General features: G+C 39.5%; 1 long non-coding RNA gene across 1 annotated transcript in view; it reads right to left on the minus strand.

Annotated features, from left to right (window-relative positions):
* LOC143259907 (uncharacterized) overlaps positions 1-14488 on the minus strand; it is a 241420-nt gene that overhangs the window by 17681 nt on the left and 209251 nt on the right. The window lies entirely within an intron of this gene.

Raw genomic sequence — 14488 nt, forward strand, 5'->3', positions numbered from 1 at the left:
TCCATTGAAGCATAATCGGATATTAAATGCTAAACGCAGCAACGGAGCAAACAAATGTAGTCGTGCAGCCAAAGTCTCATTCTAAATTATTCTCGAAACAATTGACTTGCAAAGGAAAAGAGAAATGGAAGAAAAGCAACAGAATCAAATTTCGTGATAAACAATACCTGAAAACGGTGGCTAAAAATATAAATCACTAGTCTCAGTAATTTCTAACAAACTAATTTGTTACAAACGTCCCGAGTCACTCACTCGTTATCGCAAAATGAGAGGTTCCTGTGAAGTCATTTAATTGACTTTTTACGTAACTTCGACGTAACCTAATAACATTAAAATTACAATATCTTTTAAAATAATGATTTTTTCATATAAATAGGTTAATACTTTTTTGTAAAGGATATTAAGATGCATCAATCTATGTAATAAAAAATATATGATTCCATTTAAAAAAACGTTAAAGACCTTCATATGACCTCTACGCGTAAACCTATCGGAAAACCAGTATCATCAAAATGTGCCCCTCTCGAAACCATTCAACTTCATCCAACACGTTTTTCGCCATGCGTAATGATGATGACGTAAATCTAGATGAATATGAGGTAATCCACCCTGTATACATATATTTGGGCTTCAATAATAATATATTATAATAATAATACATATAATAATATTTATTATTCAATATTACTCAATTATTATTCAATAATAATAATAATAATAATAATAATAATAATAATAATAATAATAATAATAATAATAATAATATATAATATATTATTTTAATATATATTATATATTATTATTATTATTATTATTATTATATATTATTATTATTATTATTATTATATCAATAATAGCTTGCGTCAAATAACAAGTCAAGCGATAAAGTTTGAAACAGCGTGGCCACTTGAAAGCTCACGGAACTTATGGAGGACCGTCCACGGGGACCCGGTGTTTATTCGCCGCCATAATTAAAGCAACAACGGGCGTAATTGGGTCGTTAAGTCTTCCGCGCGCAGTGTTTGGGCGAATGTTTCATTTACCAAGCACCTAATTATCCCAACAAAATGTCCTTCCGCCGGCCCCGGATCTCAGCCGGCCGCCGCCATTGATTTCACCGTCGTCCGCATGTATTTGTTTTAGAGCGAGTTCTACGCGCGGTTACCGTTGTATATTCGCGGAGCCGCGATTACTCGCGTCGCCGTCGCGGTTTGTTTAACTTTGTCGTGCAGCCGGTTCTGTTTACTTTCTTTCATGTATTATTCAAGCGAATCTCTTTCCGCGCGTCCCCCCCGCAAATTTTACACCGCCCGGCGTCCCGAAATTCCAGCAACGAGCATTGTTCGCCGGTTGTTCGCGCGGCGAGCCCAGCCGTCGTCCGCTGAATTCCGCGCGCATCGAACGCATTACACGAGGAGAAGGTTCTTCCGGGGCCGCCGCCGCGACAAACGCTTCGCATTAATGGACACCTTAGTTGCGCTGTTTATAATCAAAGTTACACAGTCCTGCTCGCTGGCTCTCGCTGCTCCGACAGTAGCGCGCGCGCCGCAACAGCCGTGCAAACAGGCCGAGTTAAGAACCCCGACCCCGACAGAATACTAATATTCCCAGGTTTAGGGCGTAACAAAGGTCCGTTTACTGTGCAAACATGGCTCCTCCGGCCCCCCCGCGGTGTATCAGCAAATGAAAACTTTACTGCACGCCGAGGATTAAGCTCGTCTAATTCGAGCGGCACGGAAAAGGGCAAACCCCCGACACCCGCCGCTACAACAGTTAATCTCGATGTGGATCTTCTAATTAGCTGCTTCTAGTTTTCTCTTCTTTTCGAACGCTGCGCTTCCTGTCGCGAGATTTTCTTAACACGTTCCGTGCCGAGCTTTTTTTACTCGAATCTTCACACTTTGATATTTTACTAAAACTTGATGTGTTACGTGCAATTATATTAACCCTTTCGATACTACGGGCCACTATAGCGGCCTTCCATAAGATGCCACCGAGGTACTACGGGCCACTAAAGTGGCCCTCCATAAAATGCGACTGAGGTACTACGGGTCACTATAGTGGCCCTCCATAAGTTCGATCGTTTGTAGCGAATAAAGTCAGTGCTTACTGCAGAAAGATAATTCACCTTATTTTTCTCTCAACAAGGGATAAATAGATATGCCTTTATTTTTTTTCTTTCAATTTTGTTTAACTTTATTTGGATTAACCCTTTTGCTACGGGCGGTTTCTCCGCTGCAGTACCCCCGCAACGATCGACGTCTTGTAGCGTGCAGTGATGTCGCAGCGCGCCGTTCAGCAGAAGTACCGCGGCGGAAAATCCGCCCGTAGCGAAAGGGTTAATTCTCGTACACATAACAACATAACAAAAACTTATCAACGCCCATTCCTGCGGTGGAAATTGATTCTTCGGTTCTAAATTTCTTGTAAACAATTTGTTCAGTTCACTAAGTAAACATGCAAGCGTGTACCATCGATGGTACACGTGGCACGGAACGTGTTAACCTCTTTGGATATAATTATTGGTCGGACTCGCGCGGATCTCTGATGAATGCTATTTGTCCCGTTTAAATCGAAAGAAAAGTACATTTTGTTGTCACTAGACTTTTTATTTTATTAATCTTTCTGTGTATAATTGTTAGACAGACTCGCGAACCCCTGACGAATGCTATTTGTCTCGTTTAAATCGAAATAAAAGTAGATTTTGTTGTCACTAGACTGCGGATTTGACGCGTTTATGATGAAAATGTGCGAGCAAATTTTGAAACACTGAAAATATTGAAAGAGTTTTAGAACATCTGAGAATTATTTCCGACTGGAATTATTGAGGAATGAATCTTTTATTTAATCCGTGTGCGTCGTAATCGGTGAAAACAATTTTTTAGGAAGAATTACAATTTTTACGAAGAATTATTCAAAGCAAACAGATCTAATCGATGTAAATGTGAAGAAAATAATTCGCGGAGAGCTCAAGAAACATAGTTATGATTATGTTGATGTTAGTTAAAAGACATACAGTGGCTCGCAAAAGTGTTCGTACACTTTTGAAACGTAATAACTTTTTAAAAATTGAATGACTTCAATTTTTTTTGGATGACAGAGGGACTAGTCTACTAGACGATGACTGCAAAGCTTCTTTTTAAATTTTGCTATAATGAAAAGAGAAAATTAAAAACCCTCGTTTTTTAACTTTTTTTATCAGAGTTCCTTCTAGATAAGCTCTCTATCAGAGCTTTTTTAGCAGAGAACTTTTTATAACGAAAATTTAAAAAATGCCTTTTGCAGATTTCGGTAATTTGTATGCGTGCTGAAAATTAGATCGAAATCGATGAAACCAGAGTCGAGCTACAGACGTTTAAGGATTTTAAAAAGCTGCAGATTTCTTACAATTTTTGGTCAAAATCGTGATAAAACTGCAATTTTTGCGATCTTTAATTTGTTGTAACTCATAACAACGTGAATCGATTCCGATAAAATTTTCAACATGCATATAAATTACCGAGATCTACAAAAGACATTGTTTAAATTTTCGTTATAGGTTCAGATAAGAAAGTTAAAAAACGAGAGATTTCTATCTCTTGTCGTTCCAAGTAATAACAAAATTTAAAAAAAAGCATTTCAGTTAGTCTAGTAGACTTTTTAAGAAAATTCAAGTCACTTAGTTCAGTTTTAAAATAATTATTGTGTTTTAAAAGACGCCCGAACATTTTTGTGGGCCACTATATATAATGACTGAAACAAATCAGTCATACTGTATATGACTGATACAACTTGCTTGATAACCTAAAAAATCAATCATCGTTACAATCACTCAAGTGTGCCCATAATTATGAAAGTGGTCTAAGTCATATATTTCTTGTTTCGAGATATTTAATGAATCGCATTTGAATAAATTAAAAAATATTTTTACATTATGCGACATTTTAATTTATAATTTTATTAGTCTTGATTGATGGAAATTTATTGTAGATATGAAATTTTGTGTGAATTTCATAGGAAAATGTTTTTAAAGCTTGAATTGACTTAGACCATTTTCAAAATTAACTGAATGTCCTATAATTGACTCAAAGGAATAAAAAATTGTGATTTTTATTCGAGCCATTTATTTTGAAAGTGGTGTAAGTCCAATGTCATCGAAAGAAATTGTAAGTGGCGTTGCGTGGGGTATTTAGACAATACAAGCTCAGATTCGGCATTTTGAATTTCTTTAAAAAAAAAAGAACTTATACCACTTTCAAAATAAACGGTCCATTTGAAACAACAACTTTAACGAAATAATTCATAAACATTTATTAATCATTTTTAAAAAGTAATCCATTTTTATCATAATTTCGAGTTTTTAAGATTTTTAAAATGTTCCTGAAAAACTGGAGGGATGTATGGTAGTAAACACATAAGATCTTTATGTTTTTCTTTCGTTACTGGTCTAGTGGCGTTGTATAATGGAAATAATTGAATATTTTCGTATATTTTCGGTCTTCCTCTTTTAGGTGAAAGATCCAAAACTTGGAATTCAGAATCATCTAAAGAAGTCTTATAAAACATTTTATAGGGTTCATTTTTCAAGAATCTCATCCATTGAATTTTTAGCCAAGAGACAGATTCGCCCGCGGTATTTTTTACTCTCCTTGTTATTGATTTTTCAAGTGATTTCGTTGAAATAAAATCCGGCTGCGACATTCGTTTCATCGAAAATGTATTTCTTTTTCTACAATTTTCGATCAATTCATAGTAACGTCGACTTAGACCACTTTCATAATTAACACTAAATGAATTCCGTATAACGTTGTAATTACAACTACTATCTAAAGGTTCATTTTTGACGATATCGTAAAAATTACATTGAATAAATTTAGTTTAAAATCATGTCGTGTGAAATAAGTGATAAATTCATTTTTTTTTTAAATTTTGACTTAGACCACTTTCATAATTATGGGCACAAGTAACCCAAGCCACGTCGGTATCAAAAGAATACAAGTCAGCGTAACTGCCACAGCAAATCTCTCTTTCCCCTATTCCGACGTTGTAAAGAAAGTTACAACTCCGTGTACAAGCAACGTTGCGTCAGCGAACGTGTCAGCCGCAGTTCGAGACACCATTAAGCAACAACAGCTGTCCAGCAGCTCCAATTATATCATAACCTTGACGCAAAACGACTATCCAGGCTGCTATCGCGGCTTCAGAAATCGTCCGAAAAACAGACCGCGGTCGCTTATCAGACCCGCAGGACGAACGATTCCCCACCCTCTTCCCCCTCGTCGTCGTCCTTCCACCGCAGACTCTCGCCGGAAGATCTTTTCGAAGATTGTTACCGCCGAGAGAGAGAGGACACAGGTCTTCCGACAAGCAACGTGGTCAGTTCGAAACTCCGGTCGGACATCAGATGGCTGGGACGATCGAGATTAACGATCGTATCCGCGGAACTGGGTTGGCGTTCGATATATGCGCGAAATGTTCCAGCAATAAGCGTCCGGTCGCGGCTCGCTGGTGCGGAGGGGGAGAGGAGACCCTCGGCAGACAATTCGCGGCAGATGGAAAACGCTTTCGCAGCGATAAACTCGTTCGGAACTCTCCGGGGCCGGCGTTGTCGGGCAAGCTCTGATGAAGTAACCCTTGTCAATGAATCGGCGGATCGATCCGCGTCGGCATTAACCCGACCGTTGGGACCGCAGAAATCGGACGAGGCCCTTCGCCGAGAGGGTCTCGGTGAACGCGGAAGGGCCGAAGGACTTTCCAGCCACTTAGCGGCACTTAAAGCTCGGCCCGTGAACCTACGGCGTCCGTAAACTCGAAGTTACGAGCCGTCGTCGACCCTAATCGGAGACGGTAGCCGGTCGATCCGCGGCGGTGTTACGCGCCTAACTGAAACGATCCGAAGAACGAGTTAGGAAGTTCCTCGTTGCGGTGCACCCGCGCACAGCTCGCCGGCTGCTGCGCTGTGCGCGGCGGGGTGGACGGAGGACGCCCGGAGACAGGACAGCCTCGTCAGCCGGAAACCATTCACCGGACTGTCCGGGACAGAAGTCGTTTAAGGGGACGTCCGGGCACGGTTGTAGATCAGGCGAACAATTCGACGTCCACGGTGAACGGTCGGTGATTACCCGGATACCTGCCGGAGATGGTGTGCAATTTAATTTAGTCGTGCTGCGCGCACCACTTTCTGCGCGCGCTCCTAGCCGCTCGCGATCAACCCTCGGACCACGCTCGTCGGGGTCGTTTTCGGGCGAACGCGAGCCGGAAACATCGAAGAAACGGGACCGATCTGTGGAAGCAAACATCCTCGAGCGAAAGAAAACTGGATGACAGGCGAGAATCCGTGAGATGCGCTTGAAATTAGCGCGAGGTGAATTGACGATTTAGCTGCGATACGACGAGGAACGCTGCAAAATCGTTGAAAATCATTCTCTCCGAGTGAAATAAGACGCGATCGTCGCAGCTTGTCGAGTGTCGGCGAATTGATGACGGAAATTCGAGACAATCATTTTTAATAGAAGAAAGAAATCGAAAGTAGCAAACACGGAACGCTGTGAAACGCTGTAGAATGTTTTGAAACGGCTGCTTTCGCGTTGAATTAACTGGAAATAGTCCTTAGGATAGTTCTTATTAAGCTGAAGCGAAATACAGTAATTTCTCCCGGAAATGCCAAAATTCGGGTTGCTGTGAATTTCTCGGTGCTGGTCCTACGCCTATGTAATTTATTGCACGTGATGCGGCGCGCGACGCGAATTCCCGGAAGACGACACAAAATGGTCTGTTTGGGTCTACGAATTGCCTTCGAATCTTGTCACGTGGCCTCCGAATTGTCTTCTAGTCGTGTCACGTGATCTCCGAATTGCCTTCTAGTCGTGTCACGTGATCTCCGAATTGCCTTCGAATCGTGACATGTGGCCTCCGAATTGCCTTCGAATCGTGTCACGTGATCTCCGAATTACCTTCGAGTCGTGTCACGTGGCCTCCGAATTGCCTTCGAATCGTGTCACGTGATCTCCGAATTACCTTCGAGTCGTGTCACGTGGCCTCCGAATTGTCTTCGAATCGTGGCACGTGGCCTCCGAATTGCCTTTGAGTTGTCTCACGAGGCCTCCGAATTGCCTCCGAATCGTGGCAGAAAATTAGAAATAAAAAGGTTAAGTCATCCGTACGCGGGTGACGAAATTATTTAAAATTAAATTTCTATGCTAATCCATAAAGATTTCTTAATTTCATCAAGATTCGCAAGAGGTAAGAATGCGTTGAAATAGTAATCGATGTCATATATAACTTTGTTTTGCAAGTTTAATTTAATTGATTAAAATACTTGAATTCTATGAAATTTTCAGATGTTTTCGGCACGGCTGTCAATGTGTTAATGTACACCGACACGCTGACTGCTGTCTGTTTTTTTTTACCGACTGCCCCGAGTTTCTATAAAAACGGGCCGCGAGGCTCGAAGAATCGCGACTTAGTATTTCTCAGATCTGCCGGTTTCAATTCCGACCTCCGAACATTTCTGGGAGAAATTACTGCACGTAAGAATGTTCGAACGAAACATCGTCAGTCGTCAAGAGAAAACTGAAAAGTAGTAGAAATTCGTGGAAAATGGTCGAAATGGCGTCTCGAAATCTAAATAAACATGAATGTGCTAGCCGAAAAATGTTCACATATAATTACATAATCATAATCACGTAAGAAATTGAAAATGTAGTAGTGAAAGGTTAATGACGTAAACTACAATTAAATGAAGCATTTTGTAGAAGTCACAATTGTAGAAGTCACACGAATATGTATAACGCATGTTGAGATCGTAATGAAGAATAATAAATGTTTTGTGTTTATTATGTATGGTATTCTTTCTCGATAGTTTGATGCTGCTGAGGAATACATATATTTCCATGAAATGAAGTAACCGTACGAATTCCCCTCAATATACGTGGAAAGAGAAACAAATCGAACAAGAAACAGTTGCCTCCTTACGCAACACTTCTTTCTATAACAAAAGATGCGTTCGCATTGAACGACCTGTTAGGAGAGTCGCTTTTGAAATGACGTACGAACAAGAACATATTTGTTCAATAGTGTTGGAAGTGTGCGAACGCGATGAAGAAGAGGAACTATTGTGAAACGAACTATTAAGTGATAGTATACTGTACGTGTACGTTCATTTTGCTGTCTTTATAATATCCCTTATTATTTCTTTATTTTCTTGACATTTATTAACCCCTTGACATACGATTCTCTTCGCAGTTACTGCGATTAGATATTTTTCGATTGCAATAATTTCTTAGGAGGGAAAGAAAATTAACCCTTAACGGTGCAATACCGCCATACACGCGGCAGAAATCAATAGAACCGTAAAATCTGGCAGGAAACATTGGAAGAATAGGTACGATTGTTTTATTTAAAAATATGAATATCTCTTCTCTATATATTTGATACAAAAATTTTCAGTAAAAAATTTCTCTTCGTCTGAAAAACAGTCTAGACTTGGCAGTGTGTAAACCGGAAATAAATAGTTTTGGTCCCCTAAGGGTTAATACTTATTGCGTGCGTAAATTTATTGAGTGCTTAAATATCGATGACAAGAGATTAGAATTTTATTCCAATTTTAAAGGAGAGAATAACATCTATACTCGATAAGTTATTACTAGAAACTTTCATGACGATAACCAATTGTATAATATAATAATATATATATATATATTATATATATTATATTATATAATATATATATTGTATTATATAATGTATATTATATATTATATATAATGTATATAATAATAATAAACAATTGTACATAAATAATTTTATTTAAAACAATGTTACATTATAGCGCTTCAAAGAAAAATGTATTGAGAAATATTTACGTATGTGTTGGGTCAAAATGACCGGGCTATCGAACGCAGCATCCAAAGGGTTAGTCTTGAATGTACACTACCGGCTAGTAGCGCACTAGTTTCAGGCAAGGCCGATGCTCTAGAAAAACTCTTTGTGCTGCACGCTTTGACTCGCGCTAATGCGAATATAGCCTATGGGTCAGCGAATTTTAATCTGCTTTAATCTTTGTAATTTGTTTAGCTTCACAGGATATCATCGTCTCTATTCTTATCCTCGCTTAAATATGCGTTTCCTGCAGACTTTGAATGATTAATTACAGCTTGGAAAATAATGTTATTGCGAGAGAGATTTTATATACATATATCGGATCGTTCGGAAAATTGTTTCGTTCTTCTACGATAAAATGAAAAACTAGTTTTTAATGTTTACAGTGAAAAAGAATACTTTTTGACATTTCTTTGGTAGCTTCGAAATCTTATGCTCGCACAAGTCCTTTTTTTTCTATCGACAAAATATGCAAATTTTTATTTAACACGTTGACTGCCACGCGTATTTACAACAAAATCTCCTACAGGCCACCCGTGCCGCTATAGGAAGCGTGCGCTGTTAATTCATATCTGTTTCTGTTCCTGCACGAACAGTTGGAATCTTTGCCGAGTACCGAATGGTATAACTTAAAATCTCTGCCCTTATTTTTGTTCAATAATGAAAAGAGATCGGATTGCCCGGAAGGAGAAGCATAAATAAAATTACATCGTCAGATTCTGATTTGGATACTGATAAATATAATCCTAGTGATAATGAACGTTATGAAGATACTATTGACGAGATTTTACGAGAGAATTGGTCATGGAAGAAGAAAGAAATGTCGATGATACCGAGGAAGCTACAGTTCAAATAAAAGATACGAAATGGACCGATCAGAGGCACGAGCATATCTGAAAAAACAAACAACTTTTTGTCCAAGCTGTCCCGATCAACCTCAACTTTGCAGAGAATGTTTTAACGTTATACACTGCGAATAATTTTTTCAATAAACCATTTTTATAAGAATTCAATAGTTTCATTACCTCCTGTAGAATATTTGTCGAAATATTTTCGGAAATCCTTTGTAAGTAGTCAAATCAGCGTCACCCGAATTACGGGTGACGCGGCCTGATGAGAACTTTTGCTGTCACCCGAATACGGGTGACGCGGCAGTCAACTTGTTAATTTGACAGAAACTGTCAACGAAGATAAATGTACAATATCGTCTTTCATTTTCACCAGCGGATAAGTGATTCGTTGTTATCATTATGTTTTCAGAAAACACTATAGATGCCTCCGTTAGATATTGATTATTGTCGGAACGGTTGTTACTTTGCAAGCTTCTCTCAAGACCTCGGACATTCCATGGAAATTCCGCAGTACGATGCGAAGCGTTCAACGACGGCTATTCAATTACATACTTTCCCGGTCTGCCCCTTCCCGAAAAAAGCCGCCTTAATCTCGCGTCGCAGGGAACTTAAGTATTTAACGGTTTCCAACTAAGAGATTTTAAGCATTCGGCTTGATCGTCGGCTATAGAGGTGTCCGTTAGCTTAAGAGGAGCGTAAGTAGGTGGAAAGTGCTGCGATGACTGTCGTTTACAGCACCTAAGTTCTCCCTCGAATTGCGGTACTCTGTGACCTCCCAGGGGTACGAATACCTGTCTGAGACTCTGTTGCTCGAGGCAAGTACCAAGTAGCATTTCAAATTGCTATTCGAGGTAGACCTCATCGCTGAACGAGCTCCGCTCTATCGCTTGCCGGCAGAAAATTCCTTTCTGTCTGCGCGTTCTCCTTAGCATTCCTACGGAACAGCGAAAAGATTACCTCTTAGGAGATGATTGATTCGTCTCTCCTACGAACTCCTTGTTCGAAGCATTATCTCGATGTAACAATAATCGGTTCGCGTATTTGTTTCAGGCGGAACATTCTCAGAATATTTGATGATACGTTATTTAATCACCGACTCGGTATAAAAATGCAACAAAATAATAGCAATTTTCTTCGTTTATTTTTATTTTTCTGCATTTACTATAGGTTCTGATCAAAGCAATTCATATATTAGCGTACAAATTAGGCAATTTATCTTATATTTTCAAAGCGGTTCTATGATACTGTTCAGGTAAATAAGAAAATAAACTATAAAATATACTAACAAGAAGAGGTTCCCAGGGTTGACGCTCTCTTTTTGATGAGATTCGGTATAGTGATAGAGCTCGCAAAGCTGAATCCAGAGATATCCGGTTTAGGGGGCGGACGACTTATGGTTTTCGAGATAACTAATGTTAAAGTTGTTGATAAAAGGCGAGAAAGACGCACTGGATTACGTCGCGAGAGTTACGTAGGCGGTCGCATCAAACCTTCCGCCTTCCCCCACTCTCTAATATTTCTAGTACTGTGCTAGCGTGGTACCGTTCGGCTCGCGGTACTGGGAACGGTTCGGCGCCGACCGATGACGCCCGAACCGCGAACCGATTCACACCGTGCGCACGCTTCCTCATCAGATCGGAGCCGAACCTTTCCGCGTAGGGATATCAATTTTGAACGGCTATTTCATACACACATGTTCCATGTGTAATTAATATATCCGTGTATTAACCTGTGTACTTCTTAATACATGAGTGCACGTGTAATTAATGTATCCATGTTTTAATTCATTCGAAAAGTATAGTAATAAGAGTTTCTTAATTTATAGAATATATCTTAATATTCTAGAATATATCTATATATTCTAGAATATATCTATATATTCTAGAATATATCTATATATTCTAGAATATATCTATATATTCTTAATTTATATTATTTATCTATATTTGTTATACACATAACAAAAATGAATGTTATTGTTTGTTGAGCCAAAAAGTAAATATGGACGAATAAATAAATCAAAAGAAACGATTGCGCAAGTTGTTCGGAGATATTTTTAATCAATTAATAATTTGTTTTTATATGAAAAAAACTAAAGTGTTAATATTCTGGACGAATTAAAACGCGGATACATAAATTACACGTGTAACCGTGTATTTCGGAATCCGTGCACTCGTGTACAAGTCTAGTAATAAGTACACGAGTTAATGCATGTGTATATATTAACTACACGTGTATACGTATGTACGCAATATCCGTTCAAAACCAACGTCCCTACGCCGAACGGTTCGGCTCCGACCAAATGAGGAGCGTACGCGCGGTACGAATCGGTGCACTGTTCGGGCATCATCGGTCGCAGCCGAACCGTTCCTAGTACCGCGAGCGCAAGAGTACCGCACCAGCGCAGTACTAGAAATATTAGGGAGTGGGGGAAGACGGGAGGCTCGATCCGGCCTACGTGACCCTCGCGCAGTAATCCGACGCGTCTTTCTGCCTTTTTATTAACAACTTTAACATTAATTATCTCGAGAACTATAAACCATCCGTCCCAAAACCCGAATATCACTGGATTCAGCTTTTCAAGCTCTATCACAATACCGAATCCCATCAAAAAGTGAGCGTCAACCTTGGGGTCCTCTCTTTGTAAGACAAATCTGCACGGTTCAATATGGATTTAATACATAAGCTGTTGCTCTCTCTTAATAAGGAGACTGCTGTAATAAACTCTACTTTCAATTTTTGTGTAACTATGTTAAATAATAAAAATATTAAAATATTATATTATTACATTAACACTTTCACAACCGCATGTTAGCGCATTGAAACGTCGCCAGTGGCCGGCAATATTTTGGAAGAAAAATCTTTACGTAAATTCATGAAACAATTAACATTATTATTATAAATCAATAATCAACATTACTATACAACAATATTTTCCCTTTGTGTGATAATTATTGAAACGTACAAATATAAAACAAAATTCATGGTACCTATCAATGGTACCACGTGAGTGTCACCGGCAAATAACGACTGGTCTACCAATGACACCACATTAGTGTCACCGGCATACAACGACTGGCGTGCCCATGACACCACAGTGGTGTCAGCGGTTGTGAAAGTGTTAATATTAAAATTTTCTGCTAAATGAATAAGTAATAGAGATTCGTGAATTCCTTAATAACGAATTAACAAACATTCACGTCACTGCTTACAATTCTATCCAGGGAGATTACCTCGACACATACTAATCAACTACACATTGAGTTCATACCAAAAAACTTCTTCGACTACGATATATTTTGCTCTCGATCTCTTTGACATTTTTCTAATCGTGTCACTCGTGCACGAGCCCTTCACATTTTCAAAGTGTAAACACCACTGTGCCTCAGTGAGAATCTTTCCAGGGAATTTATTAGTTTGGAAATCGTGTCAAGCGTTTGCGAAAAGTAACGACGCAATCCGGCGTTTATGGCACCGACGTAGACTCCTAATGAAGGGTCCCCGAACAACGAACTTCTGCCTCGTCTCGGAAGTTTCAAAAGCGCATCACGTCAATCTCCATCCTCATTCTGCAACACTTCTGTCCTGCATCAGCCGACAGGTCCCATAAATAGCATTGCAAATGCCGTATCCGCTTACCGCGCATCTGTTTACACATTTTTCACCCCTCGTTATCGGATACCAGACAGAAGCTGGCTGGCTGGCTGGCTGGCTGGGCTGGCTGGCCTGGAAGTTGATGGCTCACCTTAAATAAACCGAAGCGGTTAAACAGCTTCGCAGCCATCGCGTCATATCCTGTCACCCCGAGTTTTGTGTCCCCGCCTCGCCTCGCCACGCCGCGGCTGAAACTTTCCTTTCAGGCCGGGTTGGTTCATAACTTTATCCAAGGCCAGCTGATAAATGGCAGGACTGGTTGGCGATGTTGCCGCGCTCCGCTCAAACGGGAGCTTTCGTTTCATTCGAACATGCGCGCCCTCGCTTTGTATTGTCGAAGATTTCTCGGGGTCTCGGACCGTAAATCGTTACAGGTGGCAGGGCCGCGTTACAATAACGGCCCTCCGGCCTCTAATTCGATTTATAGAAGACGGTTGCCACGGGGAAACCTTGAAACGATCGTACCTCGTCAGTTCGGGCCAAAGTGAGAAATATCGTCGGCCACTGGTCACCATTAACCCGTAAGAAATACATTCTCTTCTCTCCGCGGGAATATAGTTGAAGCGCTGTCGCTGTTCCTTTAAAGTGATTCATTTCTCAATCATTCGTGCTCGGAAATCTTGCACTTCTTGGCCCCTGAAATAATTTTTCCGAATAACCGAATGCTTTTTAACAAGATTCCGATTTTACGATGAAACGTACGATTTATATATGTTTATATAAATATATATTATATTATAAATATATATATTATATTATAGATATATATATATATATATATATTATATATATATAATATATCCTTGATTCTGATGTTATAAAAATACGATTGCATTGTACATTGTTTATGTAAATATAGCTACCGAAGCTTTTAAAAATTTTACATTTCACGAACTAACTGGAATGAACCTCGTATCGATGTCTCAAGAAAATTTCACCTATGCGAAAAATAGATCTCATCTATCAGGTTGGCGGGAAAGTTCTGTCGTATTTTACATAAGACATTTGAATCAGTTTTAATAACGTTTATTTACAATTTAATCAATAATATAATATCCATTATTTGCAACCACTCGTTGCCATCTTGCAGGCAGCTTGTCGATCGACACGGACCGCAAAATGTC

This window comes from Megalopta genalis, chromosome 8 (genome assembly GCF_051020955.1).
Source record: "Megalopta genalis isolate 19385.01 chromosome 8, iyMegGena1_principal, whole genome shotgun sequence".
NCBI classification, from domain to species: Eukaryota; Metazoa; Arthropoda; class Insecta; order Hymenoptera; family Halictidae; genus Megalopta; species Megalopta genalis.